This window comes from Garra rufa, unplaced genomic scaffold (assembly GCF_049309525.1).
Source record: "Garra rufa unplaced genomic scaffold, GarRuf1.0 hap1_unplaced_003, whole genome shotgun sequence".
NCBI lineage: Eukaryota > Metazoa > Chordata > Actinopteri > Cypriniformes > Cyprinidae > Garra > Garra rufa.
The window spans coordinates 7,711,961-7,728,965 of record NW_027394278.1 but is presented as its reverse complement, the minus strand read 5'-3'; the positions used below and the strand labels follow the sequence as shown (position 1 = coordinate 7,728,965).

General features: G+C 51.2%; 20 non-coding genes across 20 annotated transcripts; 6 read left to right on the top strand and 14 right to left on the bottom strand.

Moving 5' to 3' along the window:
* Nucleotides 1-83: 83 nt before the first annotated feature.
* trnan-guu (transfer RNA asparagine (anticodon GUU)) lies at nt 84-157 on the bottom strand. Its single transcript has one exon. It is a non-coding gene; the product is annotated as a tRNA-Asn (tRNA).
* A 1,121-nt stretch (nt 158-1,278) lies between these two features.
* Nucleotides 1,279-1,419, bottom strand: LOC141311052 (U4 spliceosomal RNA). The gene has a single exon (XR_012348518.1). It is a non-coding gene; the product is annotated as a U4 spliceosomal RNA (small nuclear RNA).
* Nucleotides 1,420-1,882: 463 nt separating this feature from the next.
* On the top strand, nt 1,883-1,964 carry trnas-gcu (transfer RNA serine (anticodon GCU)). The gene has a single exon. It is a non-coding gene; the product is annotated as a tRNA-Ser (tRNA).
* A 1,000-nt stretch (nt 1,965-2,964) lies between these two features.
* On the bottom strand, nt 2,965-3,038 carry trnan-guu (transfer RNA asparagine (anticodon GUU)). The gene has a single exon. It is a non-coding gene; the product is annotated as a tRNA-Asn (tRNA).
* A 1,142-nt stretch (nt 3,039-4,180) lies between these two features.
* Nucleotides 4,181-4,262, top strand: trnas-gcu (transfer RNA serine (anticodon GCU)). The gene has a single exon. It is a non-coding gene; the product is annotated as a tRNA-Ser (tRNA).
* Nucleotides 4,263-5,262: 1,000 nt separating this feature from the next.
* trnan-guu (transfer RNA asparagine (anticodon GUU)) lies at nt 5,263-5,336 on the bottom strand. The gene has a single exon. It is a non-coding gene; the product is annotated as a tRNA-Asn (tRNA).
* A 1,121-nt stretch (nt 5,337-6,457) lies between these two features.
* LOC141311050 (U4 spliceosomal RNA) lies at nt 6,458-6,598 on the bottom strand. The gene has a single exon (XR_012348515.1). It is a non-coding gene; the product is annotated as a U4 spliceosomal RNA (small nuclear RNA).
* Nucleotides 6,599-7,061: 463 nt separating this feature from the next.
* On the top strand, nt 7,062-7,143 carry trnas-gcu (transfer RNA serine (anticodon GCU)). The gene has a single exon. It is a non-coding gene; the product is annotated as a tRNA-Ser (tRNA).
* Nucleotides 7,144-8,143: 1,000 nt separating this feature from the next.
* On the bottom strand, nt 8,144-8,217 carry trnan-guu (transfer RNA asparagine (anticodon GUU)). The gene has a single exon. It is a non-coding gene; the product is annotated as a tRNA-Asn (tRNA).
* A 201-nt stretch (nt 8,218-8,418) lies between these two features.
* trnak-cuu (transfer RNA lysine (anticodon CUU)) lies at nt 8,419-8,491 on the bottom strand. The gene has a single exon. It is a non-coding gene; the product is annotated as a tRNA-Lys (tRNA).
* An 847-nt stretch (nt 8,492-9,338) lies between these two features.
* On the bottom strand, nt 9,339-9,479 carry LOC141311049 (U4 spliceosomal RNA). The gene has a single exon (XR_012348514.1). It is a non-coding gene; the product is annotated as a U4 spliceosomal RNA (small nuclear RNA).
* A 463-nt stretch (nt 9,480-9,942) lies between these two features.
* On the top strand, nt 9,943-10,024 carry trnas-gcu (transfer RNA serine (anticodon GCU)). Its single transcript has one exon. It is a non-coding gene; the product is annotated as a tRNA-Ser (tRNA).
* A 1,000-nt stretch (nt 10,025-11,024) lies between these two features.
* Nucleotides 11,025-11,098, bottom strand: trnan-guu (transfer RNA asparagine (anticodon GUU)). The gene has a single exon. It is a non-coding gene; the product is annotated as a tRNA-Asn (tRNA).
* A 1,121-nt stretch (nt 11,099-12,219) lies between these two features.
* On the bottom strand, nt 12,220-12,360 carry LOC141311048 (U4 spliceosomal RNA). The gene has a single exon (XR_012348513.1). It is a non-coding gene; the product is annotated as a U4 spliceosomal RNA (small nuclear RNA).
* A 463-nt stretch (nt 12,361-12,823) lies between these two features.
* Nucleotides 12,824-12,905, top strand: trnas-gcu (transfer RNA serine (anticodon GCU)). The gene has a single exon. It is a non-coding gene; the product is annotated as a tRNA-Ser (tRNA).
* A 1,000-nt stretch (nt 12,906-13,905) lies between these two features.
* On the bottom strand, nt 13,906-13,979 carry trnan-guu (transfer RNA asparagine (anticodon GUU)). The gene has a single exon. It is a non-coding gene; the product is annotated as a tRNA-Asn (tRNA).
* Nucleotides 13,980-14,180: 201 nt separating this feature from the next.
* On the bottom strand, nt 14,181-14,253 carry trnak-cuu (transfer RNA lysine (anticodon CUU)). The gene has a single exon. It is a non-coding gene; the product is annotated as a tRNA-Lys (tRNA).
* An 847-nt stretch (nt 14,254-15,100) lies between these two features.
* LOC141311047 (U4 spliceosomal RNA) lies at nt 15,101-15,241 on the bottom strand. Its single transcript, XR_012348512.1, has one exon. It is a non-coding gene; the product is annotated as a U4 spliceosomal RNA (small nuclear RNA).
* A 463-nt stretch (nt 15,242-15,704) lies between these two features.
* trnas-gcu (transfer RNA serine (anticodon GCU)) lies at nt 15,705-15,786 on the top strand. Its single transcript has one exon. It is a non-coding gene; the product is annotated as a tRNA-Ser (tRNA).
* Nucleotides 15,787-16,786: 1,000 nt separating this feature from the next.
* On the bottom strand, nt 16,787-16,860 carry trnan-guu (transfer RNA asparagine (anticodon GUU)). The gene has a single exon. It is a non-coding gene; the product is annotated as a tRNA-Asn (tRNA).
* Between the last annotated feature and the right edge of the window lie 145 nt (nt 16,861-17,005).

Genomic DNA, 17,005 nt, shown 5'->3' with positions numbered 1-17,005 from the left:
GAGAAAGCTGTGCCTCGCAACCCTAAGAATGGCATAGGCGTTAGTGGACACCTGACGCGCGTGCAAAACTCCGGCATTTCACACGTCCCTGGGTGGGCTCGAACCACCAACCTTTCGGTTAACAGCCGAACGCGCTAACCGATTGCGCCACAGAGACAGCCGCAGGTGCTTGCTGCCGCCGGATCACCGGTGTAAAAGCAAGGGTTAGGGTTAGTGATAGGGATTAAAATTGCTCGCACTAACAGCGACATCTGTTTTGAAAGATGTTTCCGGAGCTCGCAAAATCCACTCAGCCTGCGCGGCGAATGGGCACGCTGGAGCCCGCCACCCTTTTGGGAAGAAAGAGAGTCAACAGAGCCGCCCAACGTGGGGCTCGAACCCACGACCCTGAGATTAAGAGTATCATGCTCTACCGACTGAGCTAGCCGGGCTGGTCGTGGGCTTCTTCACCGGGTCGGACCCAGTTTTCATCGGCCCCCAAATCACACAGGCGAAACGGAGGCTCTCGCGTTGTGCGAGACTGTCGAGCCCTCCCCGTGGGTAGGGCTTAGAGCAGGCTTAGAGTTTTCTTCTGTCGGTTTTGACCCAATCTGTTTTTGGGAAGCGCAGTTTGACCCAGCAGTGCGGGCCAACAACACGTTCTGTTTTGCCGCGTGAAGGCGGGTCAATGCTTTGGACAGCGTATGGTTGAGATGTGATTTTCCACCAATTTGGGGCACCTTTCTTAAGGAAATCAAGGATGATTTCATGGGAAATGGCAAACTGCTGTAGCGTTTGGCTAACAAGCCAAAGCTACAAAGGATGTACCGGTGCCCCGTCGTCCGAGCAGAATCCACATTCGGCCGTAATCGGAGGTTACTACTAACGTTCGATTGTGTCTCATAGGGAGTTTGACGCAGGGCCTCAGTGGAAAACAGGCCCTCGGCGGCTGAAACAAAAGACGAAGAAGGCATCCACATGCACATGGTTCAGGAGTGTTAAACAAAGAAACCACGCAAGATGACGAGGTGGTCCAGCGGGTAAGGCGGTGGAAGGCTAATACATTGTGCTCGACATGCACTGGAAGCTTTAGCGCCACTGAGAGCCCACCGGACCAGACAGGCCCAACCTGTTTACGATGGGTAACGGTGAGCTGTAATTGCGCTGCAGTTTAATGATACCCGTCTTGAGGACATATTTACAAAACAACAAGCCTTCTGGCTCTGGCGCTCAATCATCAGCAGACAACTTTTTGACGAGAAACGAAACCAGGCTATTTTTTCTCAACAATACTCTAAGCCTCCAGAGAGGCTAGCAAAAATTGCCAAAGCTGACTGTATTTCAAGTCATCCTGGCGGGGTATTGGGTAAAGTTTTCAACCAGCAATGATCGCGCCTCGGATAAACCTCATAGGCTACAATATTGCCTCTGCGAAAGAATGCCGGCGACGGTCGTGACCTTTGCAGGCACCTACGTGGATGTGAACCGACAAGGTGGTAGCAAGCTTTAAACTGCCGCACAAACAGTCTCCTGGCACGGGTTGCTGCACCGTGTTTCTACGGAACAGATTAGAGGTGTGTAAAAGACGGCTCATTCACTATTCCCTCTGTGCTCAAAACAGCCTGCTGAAAGCACAGCAGCAGCAGCTGAAAAGGTCCGCAGCATGGCCTCTCTCAGTCAGCAAGGGGGCGGGGAGGCCGAGTGGTTAAGGCGATGGACTGCTAATCCCATCCTTGTCGTTCGGTTCCTTTAGCACTGGACCTTAATCTAGGTCCTGGGGACCCCATGCTGAACTTTTTGTGTGTCCTTCTTATCTAACACACTCAGTTCAGTTCTTTGAGTTCTCTACTAATGAGCTGATGATCTGAATCGGGAGTGCTAAATAAAAGACGGCACGTAATACGACGAGGTGGCCGAGTGGTTAAGGCGATGGACTGCTAATCCATTGTGCTCTGCACGCGTGGGTTCGAATCCCATCCTCGTCGTTCGGTACATTTAGCAGTGATCCTCGGTCCTGGGGACCCCACTCTGCAATTTTTGTGTGTCTTCCCTATCTGACACACTCAGTCCAGTTCACTGAGCGCTCTACTAATGAGCTGGTGGTCTGAATCGGGAGTGTTAAACAAAAGGACCGCGCAAAACAAAAGGTGGTCGAGTGGTTAAGGCGATGCAAGGCTAGTCCGTTGTGCTCGGCATGCCTTGGTTTGTGTGGGTTCGAATCCCATCCTCTTCATTTGATGCTTTAGCACCACTGAGAGCCCACCGGAACAGACAGGCCCAACCTGTTTACGATGGGTAGCGGCGAGCTGTGATTGTGCTGTAGTTTATTGATACCTGCCGCAAAGTCTTGAGAACATATTGACAAAACAACAAGTCTTCTGGCTCCGGCACGCTATGATCGGTGGACACCTCTTTGACGAGGGCCAACAACCAGCCACGCCAATAAAAGGAAACAAAACGAAGCAAGACTATCTTTCTCAACAAGCCTCCAGAGAGACTGGCAAAAATTGCCGATGCTGACTGTATTTCAAGTCATCCCGGTGGGGTATTGGGTATTGACTTTGTGGCAACATGGAACTTTTGCATCTACATTAATATTAGTCTGTTTCTTCTTATTCTGAGGTCACCGTAGCCACCAGATCCATTCTGCATTCCGATCTGATGGTCACTACAGTCCCCCGGTTCCAGTCCGTACCAAGAGCAGATGGTGGATCAGCACCTTCAGCCGAATGTCAGCGGATACTATGTCAACTAGATGAGCCCCAGAGACAGATCATCAGTAAAGAAGGCATCCACATGCCACAGCAAACTACTCGAGCTGGTGAAAATGTTCACCAAATGCCCGCCGCTGAGTTCTTTTAAAACAAGCCAGCTTATTGAAGGTGCACAAGATAAACGCCCTGAGAAAGCTGTGCCTCGCAACCCTAAGAATGGCATAGGCGTTAGTGGACACCTGACGCGCGTGCAAAACTCCGGCATTTCACACGTCCCTGGGTGGGCTCGAACCACCAACCTTTCGGTTAACAGCCGAACGCGCTAACCGATTGCGCCACAGAGACAGCCGCTGTTGCTTGCTGCCGCCGGATCACCGGTGTAAAAGCAAGGGTTAGGGTTAGTGATAGGGATTAAAATTGCTCGCACTAACAGCGACATCTGTTTTGAAAGATGTTTCCGGAGCTCGCAAAATCCACTCAGCCTGCGCGGCGAATGGGCACGCTGGAGCCCGCCACCCTTTTGGGAAGAAAGAGAGTCAACAAAGCCGCCCAACGTGGGGCTCGAACCCACGACCCTGAGATTAAGAGTCTCATACTCTACCGACTGAGCTAGCCGGGCTGGTCGTGGGCTTCTTCACCGGGTCGGACCCAGTTTTCATCGGCCCCCAAATCACACAGGCGAAACGGAGGCTCTCGCGTTGTGCGAGACTGTCGAGCCCTCCCCGTGGGTAGGGCTTAGAGCAGGCTTAGAGTTTTCTTCTGACGGTTTTGACCCAATCTGTTTTAGGGAAGCGCAGTTTGACCCAGCAGTGCGGGCCAACAACACGTTCTGTTTTGCCGCGTGAAGGCGGGTCAATGCTTTGGACAGCGTATGGTTGAGATGTGATTTTCCACCAATTTGGGGCACCTTTCTTAAGGAAATCAAGGATGATTTCATGGGAAAAGGCAAACTGCTGTAGCGTTTGGCTAACAATCGCGCCTCGGATAAACCTCATAGGCTACAATATTGCCTCTGCGAAAGAATGCCGGCGACGGTTGTGACCTTTGCAGGCACCTACGTGGATGTGAACCGACAAGGTGGTAGTAAGCTTTAAACTGCCGCACAAACAGTCTCCTGGCACGGGTTGCTGCACCGTGTTTCTACGGAACAGAATAGAGGTGTGTAAAAGACGGCTCATTCACTATTCCCTCTGTGCTCAAAACAGCCTGCTGAAAGCACAGCAGCAGCAGCTGAAAAGGTCCGCAGCATGGCCTCTCTCAGTCAGCAAGGGGGCGGGGAGGCCGAGTGGTTAAGGCGATGGACTGCTAATCCCATCCTTGTCGTTCGGTTCCTTTAGCACTGGACCTTAATCTAGGTCCTGGGGACCCCATGCTGAACTTTTTGTGTGTCCTCCTTATCTAACACACTCAGTTCAGTTCTTTGAGTTCTCTACTAATGAGCTGATGATCTGAATCGGGAGTGCTAAATAAAAGACGGCACGTAATACGACGAGGTGGCCGAGTGGTTAAGGCGATGGACTGCTAATCCATTGTGCTCTGCACGCGTGGGTTCGAATCCCATCCTCGTCGTTCGGTACATTTAGCAGTGATCCTCGGTCCTGGGGACCCCACTCTGCAATTTTTGTGTGTCTTCCCTATCTGACACACTCAGTCCAGTTCACTGAGCGCTCTACTAATGAGCTGGTGGTCTGAATCGGGAGTGTTAAACAAAAGGACCGCGCAAAACGAAAGGTGGTCGAGTGGTTAAGGCGATGCAAGGCTAGTCCGTTGTGCTCGGCACGCCTTGGTTTGTGTGGGTTCGAATCCCATCCTCTTCATTTGATGCTTTAGCACCACTGAGAGCCCACCGGAACAGACAGGCCCAACCTGTTTACGATGGGTAGCGGCGAGCTGTGATTGTGCTGTAGTTTATTGATAACTGCCGCAAAGTCTTGAGAACATATTGACAAAACAACAAGTCTTCTGGCTCCGGCACGCTATGATCGGTGGACACCTCTTTGACGAGGACCAACAACCAGCCACGCCAATAAAAGGAAACAAAACGAAGCAAGACTATCTTTCTCAACAAGCCTCCAGAGAGACTGGCAAAAATTGCCGATGCTGACTGTATTTCAAGTCATCCCGGTGGGGTATAGGGTATTGACTTTGTGGCAACATGGAACTTTTGCATCTACATTAATATTAGTCTGTTTCTTCTTATTCTGAGGTCACCGTAGCCACCAGATCCATTCTGCATTCCGATCTGATGGTCACTACAGTCCCCCGGTTCCAGTCCGTACCAAGAGCAGATGGTGGATCAGCACCTTCAGCCGAATGTCAGCGGATACTATGTCAACTAGATGAGCCCCAGAGACAGATCATCAGTAAAGAAGGCATCCACATGCCACAGCAAACTACTCGAGCTGGTGAAAATGTTCACCAAATGCCCGCCGCTGAGTTCTTTTAAAACAAGCCAGCTTATTGAAGGTGCACAAGATAAACGCCCTGAGAAAGCTGTGCCTCGCAACCCTAAGAATGGCATAGGCGTTAGTGGACACCTGACGCGCGTGCAAAACTCCGGCATTTCACACGTCCCTGGGTGGGCTCGAACCACCAACCTTTCGGTTAACAGCCGAACGCGCTAACCGATTGCGCCACAGAGACAGCCGCTGTTGCTTGCTGCCGCCGGATCACCGGTGTAAAAGCAAGGGTTAGGGTTAGTGATAGGGATTAAAATTGCTCGCACTAACAGCGACATCTGTTTTGAAAGATGTTTCCGGAGCTCGCAAAATCCACTCAGCCTGCGCGGCGAATGGGCACGCTGGAGCCCGCCACCCTTTTGGGAAGAAAGAGAGTCAACAAAGCCTCCCAACGTGGGGCTCGAACCCACGACCCTGAGATTAAGAGTCTCATGCTCTACCGACTGAGCTAGCCGGGCTGGTCGTGGGCTTCTTCACCGGGTCGGACCCAGTTTTCATCGGCCCCCAAATCACACAGGCGAAACGGAGGCTCTCGCGTTGTGCGAGACTGTCGAGCCCTCCCCGTGGGTAGGGCTTAGAGCAGGCTTAGAGTTTTCTTCTGTCGGTTTTGACCCAATCTGTTTTTGGGAAGCGCAGTTTGACCCAGCAGTGCGGGCCAACAACACGTTCTGTTTTGCCGCGTGAAGGCGGGTCAATGCTTTGGACAGCGTATGGTTGAGATGTGATTTTCCACCAATTTGGGGCACCTTTCTTAAGGAAATCAAGGATGATTTCATGGGAAATGGCAAACTGCTGTAGCGTTTGGCTAACAAGCCAAAGCTACAAAGGATGTACCGGTGCCCCGTCGTCCGAGCAGAATCCACATTCGGCCGTAATCGGAGGTTACTACTAACGTTCGATTGTGTCTCATAGGGAGTTTGACACAGGGCCTCAGTGGAAAACAGGCCCTCGGCGGCTGAAACAAAAGACGAAGAAGGCATCCACATGCACATGGTTCAGGAGTGTTAAACAAAGAAACCACGCAAGATGACGAGGTGGTCCAGCGGGTAAGGCGGTGGAAGGCTAATACATTGTGCTCGACATGCACTGGAAGCTTTAGCGCCACTGAGAGCCCACCGGACCAGCCAGGCCCAACCTGTTTACGATGGGTAACGGTGAGCTGTAATTGCGCTGCAGTTTAATGATACCCGTCTTGAGGACATATTTACAAAACAACAAGCCTTCTGGCTCTGGCGCTCAATCATCAGCAGACACCTTTTCGACGAGAAACGAAACCAGGCTATTTTTTCTCAACAATACTCTAAGCCTCCAGAGAGGCTAGCAAAAATTGCCAAAGCTGACTGTATTTCAAGTCATCCTGGCGGGGTATTGGGTAAAGTTTTCAACCAGCAATGATCGCGCCTCGGATAAACCTCATAGGCTACAATATTGCCTCTGCGAAAGAATGCCGGCGACGGTTGTGACCTTTGCAGGCACCTACGTGGATGTGAACCGACAAGGTGGTAGTAAGCTTTAAACTGCCGCACAAACAGTCTCCTGGCACGGGTTGCTGCACCGTGTTTCTACGGAACAGATTAGAGGTGTGTAAAAGACGGCTCATTCACTATTCCCTCTGTGCTCAAAACAGCCTGCTGAAAGCACAGCAGCAGCAGCTGAAAAGGTCCGCAGCATGGCCTCTCTCAGTCAGCAAGGGGGCGGGGAGGCCGAGTGGTTAAGGCGATGGACTGCTAATCCCATCCTTGTCGTTCGGTTCCTTTAGCACTGGACCTTAATCTAGGTCCTGGGGACCCCATGCTGAACTTTTTGTGTGTCCTCCTTATCTAACACACTCAGTTCAGTTCTTTGAGTTCTCTACTAATGAGCTGATGATCTGAATCGGGAGTGCTAAATAAAAGACGGCACGTAATACGACGAGGTGGCCGAGTGGTTAAGGCGATGGACTGCTAATCCATTGTGCTCTGCACGCGTGGGTTCGAATCCCATCCTCGTCGTTCGGTACATTTAGCAGTGATCCTCGGTCCTGGGGACCCCACTCTGCAATTTTTGTGTGTCTTCCCTATCTGACACACTCAGTCCAGTTCACTGAGCGCTCTACTAATGAGCTGGTGGTCTGAATCGGGAGTGTTAAACAAAAGGACCGCGCAAAACGAAAGGTGGTCGAGTGGTTAAGGCGATGCAAGGCTAGTCCGTTGTGCTCGGCACGCCTTGGTTTGTGTGGGTTCGAATCCCATCCTCTTCATTTGATGCTTTAGCACCACTGAGAGCCCACCGGAACAGACAGGCCCAACCTGTTTACGATGGGTAGCGGCGAGCTGTGATTGTGCTGTAGTTTATTGATAACTGCCGCAAAGTCTTGAGAACATATTGACAAAACAACAAGTCTTCTGGCTCCGGCACGCTATGATCGGTGGACACCTCTTTGACGAGGACCAACAACCAGCCACGCCAATAAAAGGAAACAAAACGAAGCAAGACTATCTTTCTCAACAAGCCTCCAGAGAGACTGGCAAAAATTGCCGATGCTGACTGTATTTCAAGTCATCCCGGTGGGGTATAGGGTATTGACTTTGTGGCAACATGGAACTTTTGCATCTACATTAATATTAGTCTGTTTCTTCTTATTCTGAGGTCACCGTAGCCACCAGATCCATTCTGCATTCCGATCTGATGGTCACTACAGTCCCCCGGTTCCAGTCCGTACCAAGAGCAGATGGTGGATCAGCACCTTCAGCCGAATGTCAGCGGATACTATGTCAACTAGATGAGCCCCAGAGACAGATCATCAGTAAAGAAGGCATCCACATGCCACAGCAAACTACTCGAGCTGGTGAAAATGTTCACCAAATGCCCGCCGCTGAGTTCTTTTAAAACAAGCCAGCTTATTGAAGGTGCACAAGATAAACGCCCTGAGAAAGCTGTGCCTCGCAACCCTAAGAATGGCATAGGCGTTAGTGGACACCTGACGCGCGTGCAAAACTCTGGCATTTCACACGTCCCTGGGTGGGCTCGAACCACCAACCTTTTGGTTAACAGCCGAACGCGCTAACCGATTGCGCCACAGAGACAGCCGCTGTTGCTTGCTGCCGCCGGATCACCGGTGTAAAAGCAAGGGTTAGGGTTAGTGATAGGGATTAAAATTGCTCGCACTAACAGCGACATCTGTTTTGAAAGATGTTTCCGGAGCTCGCAAAATCCACTCAGCCTGCGCGGCGAATGGGCACGCTGGAGCCCGCCACCCTTTTGGGAAGAAAGAGAGTCAACAAAGCCGCCCAACGTGGGGCTCGAACCCACGACCCTGAGATTAAGAGTCTCATGCTCTACCGACTGAGCTAGCCGGGCTGGTCGTGGGCTTCTTCACCGGGTCGGACCCAGTTTTCATCGGCCCCCAAATCACACAGGCGAAACGGAGGCTCTCGCGTTGTGCGAGACTGTCGAGCCCTCCCCGTGGGTAGGGCTTAGAGCAGGCTTAGAGTTTTCTTCTGTCGGTTTTGACCCAATCTGTTTTTGGGAAGCGCAGTTTGACCCAGCAGTGCGGGCCAACAACACGTTCTGTTTTGCCGCGTGAAGGCGGGTCAATGCTTTGGACAGCGTATGGTTGAGATGTGATTTTCCACCAATTTGGGGCACCTTTCTTAAGGAAATCAAGGATGATTTCATGGGAAATGGCAAACTGCTGTAGCGTTTGGCTAACAAGCCAAAGCTACAAAGGATGTACCGGTGCCCCGTCGTCCGAGCAGAATCCACATTCGGCCGTAATCGGAGGTTACTACTAACGTTCGATTGTGTCTCATAGGGAGTTTGACACAGGGCCTCAGTGGAAAACAGGCCCTCGGCGGCTGAAACAAAAGACGAAGAAGGCATCCACATGCACATGGTTCAGGAGTGTTAAACAAAGAAACCACGCAAGATGACGAGGTGGTCCAGCGGGTAAGGCGGTGGAAGGCTAATACATTGTGCTCGACATGCACTGGAAGCTTTAGCGCCACTGAGAGCCCACCGGACCAGCCAGGCCCAACCTGTTTACGATGGGTAACGGTGAGCTGTAATTGCGCTGCAGTTTAATGATACCCGTCTTGAGGACATATTTACAAAACAACAAGCCTTCTGGCTCTGGCGCTCAATCATCAGCAGACACCTTTTCGACGAGAAACGAAACCAGGCTATTTTTTCTCAACAATACTCTAAGCCTCCAGAGAGGCTAGCAAAAATTGCCAAAGCTGACTGTATTTCAAGTCATCCTGGCGGGGTATTGGGTAAAGTTTTCAACCAGCAATGATCGCGCCTCGGATAAACCTCATAGGCTACAATATTGCCTCTGCGAAAGAATGCCGGCGACGGTTGTGACCTTTGCAGGCACCTACGTGGATGTGAACCGACAAGGTGGTAGTAAGCTTTAAACTGCCGCACAAACAGTCTCCTGGCACGGGTTGCTGCACCGTGTTTCTACGGAACAGATTAGAGGTGTGTAAAAGACGGCTCATTCACTATTCCCTCTGTGCTCAAAACAGCCTGCTGAAAGCACAGCAGCAGCAGCTGAAAAGGTCCGCAGCATGGCCTCTCTCAGTCAGCAAGGGGGCGGGGAGGCCGAGTGGTTAAGGCGATGGACTGCTAATCCCATCCTTGTCGTTCGGTTCCTTTAGCACTGGACCTTAATCTAGGTCCTGGGGACCCCATGCTGAACTTTTTGTGTGTCCTCCTTATCTAACACACTCAGTTCAGTTCTTTGAGTTCTCTACTAATGAGCTGATGATCTGAATCGGGAGTGCTAAATAAAAGACGGCACGTAATACGACGAGGTGGCCGAGTGGTTAAGGCGATGGACTGCTAATCCATTGTGCTCTGCACGCGTGGGTTCGAATCCCATCCTCGTCGTTCGGTACATTTAGCAGTGATCCTCGGTCCTGGGGACCCCACTCTGCAATTTTTGTGTGTCTTCCCTATCTGACACACTCAGTCCAGTTCACTGAGCGCTCTACTAATGAGCTGGTGGTCTGAATCGGGAGTGTTAAACAAAAGGACCGCGCAAAACGAAAGGTGGTCGAGTGGTTAAGGCGATGCAAGGCTAGTCCGTTGTGCTCGGCACGCCTTGGTTTGTGTGGGTTCGAATCCCATCCTCTTCATTTGATGCTTTAGCACCACTGAGAGCCCACCGGAACAGACAGGCCCAACCTGTTTACGATGGGTAGCGGCGAGCTGTGATTGTGCTGTAGTTTATTGATAACTGCCGCAAAGTCTTGAGAACATATTGACAAAACAACAAGTCTTCTGGCTCCGGCACGCTATGATCGGTGGACACCTCTTTGACGAGGACCAACAACCAGCCACGCCAATAAAAGGAAACAAAACGAAGCAAGACTATCTTTCTCAACAAGCCTCCAGAGAGACTGGCAAAAATTGCCGATGCTGACTGTATTTCAAGTCATCCCGGTGGGGTATAGGGTATTGACTTTGTGGCAACATGGAACTTTTGCATCTACATTAATATTAGTCTGTTTCTTCTTATTCTGAGGTCACCGTAGCCACCAGATCCATTCTGCATTCCGATCTGATGGTCACTACAGTCCCCCGGTTCCAGTCCGTACCAAGAGCAGATGGTGGATCAGCACCTTCAGCCGAATGTCAGCGGATACTATGTCAACTAGATGAGCCCCAGAGACAGATCATCAGTAAAGAAGGCATCCACATGCCACAGCAAACTACTCGAGCTGGTGAAAATGTTCACCAAATGCCCGCCGCTGAGTTCTTTTAAAACAAGCCAGCTTATTGAAGGTGCACAAGATAAACGCCCTGAGAAAGCTGTGCCTCGCAACCCTAAGAATGGCATAGGCGTTAGTGGACACCTGACGCGCGTGCAAAACTCCGGCATTTCACACGTCCCTGGGTGGGCTCGAACCACCAACCTTTCGGTTAACAGCCGAACGCGCTAACCGATTGCGCCACAGAGACAGCCGCTGTTGCTTGCTGCCGCCGGATCACCGGTGTAAAAGCAAGGGTTAGGGTTAGTGATAGGGATTAAAATTGCTCGCACTAACAGCGACATCTGTTTTGAAAGATGTTTCCGGAGCTCGCAAAATCCACTCAGCCTGCGCGGCGAATGGGCACGCTGGAGCCCGCCACCCTTTTGGGAAGAAAGAGAGTCAACAAAGCCTCCCAACGTGGGGCTCGAACCCACGACCCTGAGATTAAGAGTCTCATGCTCTACCGACTGAGCTAGCCGGGCTGGTCGTGGGCTTCTTCACCGGGTCGGACCCAGTTTTCATCGGCCCCCAAATCACACAGGCGAAACGGAGGCTCTCGCGTTGTGCGAGACTGTCGAGCCCTCCCCGTGGGTAGGGCTTAGAGCAGGCTTAGAGTTTTCTTCTGTCGGTTTTGACCCAATCTGTTTTTGGGAAGCGCAGTTTGACCCAGCAGTGCGGGCCAACAACACGTTCTGTTTTGCCGCGTGAAGGCGGGTCAATGCTTTGGACAGCGTATGGTTGAGATGTGATTTTCCACCAATTTGGGGCACCTTTCTTAAGGAAATCAAGGATGATTTCATGGGAAATGGCAAACTGCTGTAGCGTTTGGCTAACAAGCCAAAGCTACAAAGGATGTACCGGTGCCCCGTCGTCCGAGCAGAATCCACATTCGGCCGTAATCGGAGGTTACTACTAACGTTCGATTGTGTCTCATAGGGAGTTTGACACAGGGCCTCAGTGGAAAACAGGCCCTCGGCGGCTGAAACAAAAGACGAAGAAGGCATCCACATGCACATGGTTCAGGAGTGTTAAACAAAGAAACCACGCAAGATGACGAGGTGGTCCAGCGGGTAAGGCGGTGGAAGGCTAATACATTGTGCTCGACATGCACTGGAAGCTTTAGCGCCACTGAGAGCCCACCGGACCAGCCAGGCCCAACCTGTTTACGATGGGTAACGGTGAGCTGTAATTGCGCTGCAGTTTAATGATACCCGTCTTGAGGACATATTTACAAAACAACAAGCCTTCTGGCTCTGGCGCTCAATCATCAGCAGACACCTTTTCGACGAGAAACGAAACCAGGCTATTTTTTCTCAACAATACTCTAAGCCTCCAGAGAGGCTAGCAAAAATTGCCAAAGCTGACTGTATTTCAAGTCATCCTGGCGGGGTATTGGGTAAAGTTTTCAACCAGCAATGATCGCGCCTCGGATAAACCTCATAGGCTACAATATTGCCTCTGCGAAAGAATGCCGGCGACGGTTGTGACCTTTGCAGGCACCTACGTGGATGTGAACCGACAAGGTGGTAGTAAGCTTTAAACTGCCGCACAAACAGTCTCCTGGCACGGGTTGCTGCACCGTGTTTCTACGGAACAGATTAGAGGTGTGTAAAAGACGGCTCATTCACTATTCCCTCTGTGCTCAAAACAGCCTGCTGAAAGCACAGCAGCAGCAGCTGAAAAGGTCCGCAGCATGGCCTCTCTCAGTCAGCAAGGGGGCGGGGAGGCCGAGTGGTTAAGGCGATGGACTGCTAATCCCATCCTTGTCGTTCGGTTCCTTTAGCACTGGACCTTAATCTAGGTCCTGGGGACCCCATGCTGAACTTTTTGTGTGTCCTCCTTATCTAACACACTCAGTTCAGTTCTTTGAGTTCTCTACTAATGAGCTGATGATCTGAATCGGGAGTGCTAAATAAAAGACGGCACGTAATACGACGAGGTGGCCGAGTGGTTAAGGCGATGGACTGCTAATCCATTGTGCTCTGCACGCGTGGGTTCGAATCCCATCCTCGTCGTTCGGTACATTTAGCAGTGATCCTCGGTCCTGGGGACCCCACTCTGCAATTTTTGTGTGTCTTCCCTATCTGACACACTCAGTCCAGTTCACTGAGCGCTCTACTAATGAGCTGGTGGTCTGAATCGGGAGTGTTAAACAAAAGGACCGCGCAAAACGAAAGGTGGTCGAGTGGTTAAGGCGATGCAAGGCTAGTCCGTTGTGCTCGGCACGCCTTGGTTTGTGTGGGTTCGAATCCCATCCTCTTCATTTGATGCTTTAGCACCACTGAGAGCCCACCGGAACAGACAGGCCCAACCTGTTTACGATGGGTAGCGGCGAGCTGTGATTGTGCTGTAGTTTATTGATAACTGCCGCAAAGTCTTGAGAACATATTGACAAAACAACAAGTCTTCTGGCTCCGGCACGCTATGATCGGTGGACACCTCTTTGACGAGGACCAACAACCAGCCACGCCAATAAAAGGAAACAAAACGAAGCAAGACTATCTTTCTCAACAAGCCTCCAGAGAGACTGGCAAAAATTGCCGATGCTGACTGTATTTCAAGTCATCCCGGTGGGGTATAGGGTATTGACTTTGTGGCAACATGGAACTTTTGCATCTACATTAATATTAGTCTGTTTCTTCTTATTCTGAGGTCACCGTAGCCACCAGATCCATTCTGCATTCCGATCTGATGGTCACTACAGTCCCCCGGTTCCAGTCCGTACCAAGAGCAGATGGTGGATCAGCACCTTCAGCCGAATGTCAGCGGATACTATGTCAACTAGATGAGCCCCAGAGACAGATCATCAGTAAAGAAGGCATCCACATGCCACAGCAAACTACTCGAGCTGGTGAAAATGTTCACCAAATGCCCGCCGCTGAGTTCTTTTAAAACAAGCCAGCTTATTGAAGGTGCACAAGATAAACGCCCTGAGAAAGCTGTGCCTCGCAACCCTAAGAATGGCATAGGCGTTAGTGGACACCTGACGCGCGTGCAAAACTCTGGCATTTCACACGTCCCTGGGTGGGCTCGAACCACCAACCTTTTGGTTAACAGCCGAACGCGCTAACCGATTGCGCCACAGAGACAGCCGCTGTTGCTTGCTGCCGCCGGATCACCGGTGTAAAAGCAAGGGTTAGGGTTAGTGATAGGGATTAAAATTGCTCGCACTAACAGCGACATCTGTTTTGAAAGATGTTTCCGGAGCTCGCAAAATCCACTCAGCCTGCGCGGCGAATGGGCACGCTGGAGCCCGCCACCCTTTTGGGAAGAAAGAGAGTCAACAAAGCCGCCCAACGTGGGGCTCGAACCCACGACCCTGAGATTAAGAGTCTCATGCTCTACCGACTGAGCTAGCCGGGCTGGTCGTGGGCTTCTTCACCGGGTCGGACCCAGTTTTCATCGGCCCCCAAATCACACAGGCGAAACGGAGGCTCTCGCGTTGTGCGAGACTGTCGAGCCCTCCCCGTGGGTAGGGCTTAGAGCAGGCTTAGAGTTTTCTTCTGTCGGTTTTGACCCAATCTGTTTTTGGGAAGCGCAGTTTGACCCAGCAGTGCGGGCCAACAACACGTTCTGTTTTGCCGCGTGAAGGCGGGTCAATGCTTTGGACAGCGTATGGTTGAGATGTGATTTTCCACCAATTTGGGGCACCTTTCTTAAGGAAATCAAGGATGATTTCATGGGAAATGGCAAACTGCTGTAGCGTTTGGCTAACAAGCCAAAGCTACAAAGGATGTACCGGTGCCCCGTCGTCCGAGCAGAATCCACATTCGGCCGTAATCGGAGGTTACTACTAACGTTCGATTGTGTCTCATAGGGAGTTTGACACAGGGCCTCAGTGGAAAACAGGCCCTCGGCGGCTGAAACAAAAGACGAAGAAGGCATCCACATGCACATGGTTCAGGAGTGTTAAACAAAGAAACCACGCAAGATGACGAGGTGGTCCAGCGGGTAAGGCGGTGGAAGGCTAATACATTGTGCTCGACATGCACTGGAAGCTTTAGCGCCACTGAGAGCCCACCGGACCAGCCAGGCCCAACCTGTTTACGATGGGTAACGGTGAGCTGTAATTGCGCTGCAGTTTAATGATACCCGTCTTGAGGACATATTTACAAAACAACAAGCCTTCTGGCTCTGGCGCTCAATCATCAGCAGACACCTTTTCGACGAGAAACGAAACCAGGCTATTTTTTCTCAACAATACTCTAAGCCTCCAGAGAGGCTAGCAAAAATTGCCAAAGCTGACTGTATTTCAAGTCATCCTGGCGGGGTATTGGGTAAAGTTTTCAACCAGCAATGATCGCGCCTCGGATAAACCTCATAGGCTACAATATTGCCTCTGCGAAAGAATGCCGGCGACGGTTGTGACCTTTGCAGGCACCTACGTGGATGTGAACCGACAAGGTGGTAGTAAGCTTTAAACTGCCGCACAAACAGTCTCCTGGCACGGGTTGCTGCACCGTGTTTCTACGGAACAGATTAGAGGTGTGTAAAAGACGGCTCATTCACTATTCCCTCTGTGCTCAAAACAGCCTGCTGAAAGCACAGCAGCAGCAGCTGAAAAGGTCCGCAGCATGGCCTCTCTCAGTCAGCAAGGGGGCGGGGAGGCCGAGTGGTTAAGGCGATGGACTGCTAATCCCATCCTTGTCGTTCGGTTCCTTTAGCACTGGACCTTAATCTAGGTCCTGGGGACCCCATGCTGAACTTTTTGTGTGTCCTCCTTATCTAACACACTCAGTTCAGTTCTTTGAGTTCTCTACTAATGAGCTGATGATCTGAATCGGGAGTGCTAAATAAAAGACGGCACGTAATACGACGAGGTGGCCGAGTGGTTAAGGCGATGGACTGCTAATCCATTGTGCTCTGCACGCGTGGGTTCGAATCCCATCCTCGTCGTTCGGTACATTTAGCAGTGATCCTCGGTCCTGGGGACCCCACTCTGCAATTTTTGTGTGTCTTCCCTATCTGACACACTCAGTCCAGTTCACTGAGCGCTCTACTAATGAGCTGGTGGTCTGAATCGGGAGTGTTAAACAAAAGGACCGCGCAAAACGAAAGGTGGTCGAGTGGTTAAGGCGATGCAAGGCTAGTCCGTTGTGCTCGGCACGCCTTGGTTTGTGTGGGTTCGAATCCCATCCTCTTCATTTGATGCTTTAGCACCACTGAGAGCCCACCGGAACAGACAGGCCCAACCTGTTTACGATGGGTAGCGGCGAGCTGTGATTGTGCTGTAGTTTATTGATAACTGCCGCAAAGTCTTGAGAACATATTGACAAAACAACAAGTCTTCTGGCTCCGGCACGCTATGATCGGTGGACACCTCTTTGACGAGGACCAACAACCAGCCACGCCAATAAAAGGAAACAAAACGAAGCAAGACTATCTTTCTCAACAAGCCTCCAGAGAGACTGGCAAAAATTGCCGATGCTGACTGTATTTCAAGTCATCCCGGTGGGGTATAGGGTATTGACTTTGTGGCAACATGGAACTTTTGCATCTACATTAATATTAGTCTGTTTCTTCTTATTCTGAGGTCACCGTAGCCACCAGATCCATTCTGCATTCCGATCTGATGGTCACTACAGTCCCCCGGTTCCAGTCCGTACCAAGAGCAGATGGTGGATCAGCACCTTCAGCCGAATGTCAGCGGATACTATGTCAACTAGATGAGCCCCAGAGACAGATCATCAGTAAAGAAGGCATCCACATGCCACAGCAAACTACTCGAGCTGGTGAAAATGTTCACCAAATGCCCGCCGCTGAGTTCTTTTAAAACAAGCCAGCTTATTGAAGGTGCACAAGATAAACGCCCTGAGAAAGCTGTGCCTCGCAACCCTAAGAATGGCATAGGCGTTAGTGGACACCTGACGCGCGTGCAAAACTCCGGCATTTCACACGTCCCTGGGTGGGCTCGAACCACCAACCTTTCGGTTAACAGCCGAACGCGCTAACCGATTGCGCCACAGAGACAGCCGCTGTTGCTTGCTGCCGCCGGATCACCGGTGTAAAAGCAAGGGTTAGGGTTAGTGATAGGGATTAAAATTGCTCGCACTAACAGCGACATCTGTTTTGAAAGATGTTTCCGGAGCTCGCAAAATCCACTCAGCCTGCGCGG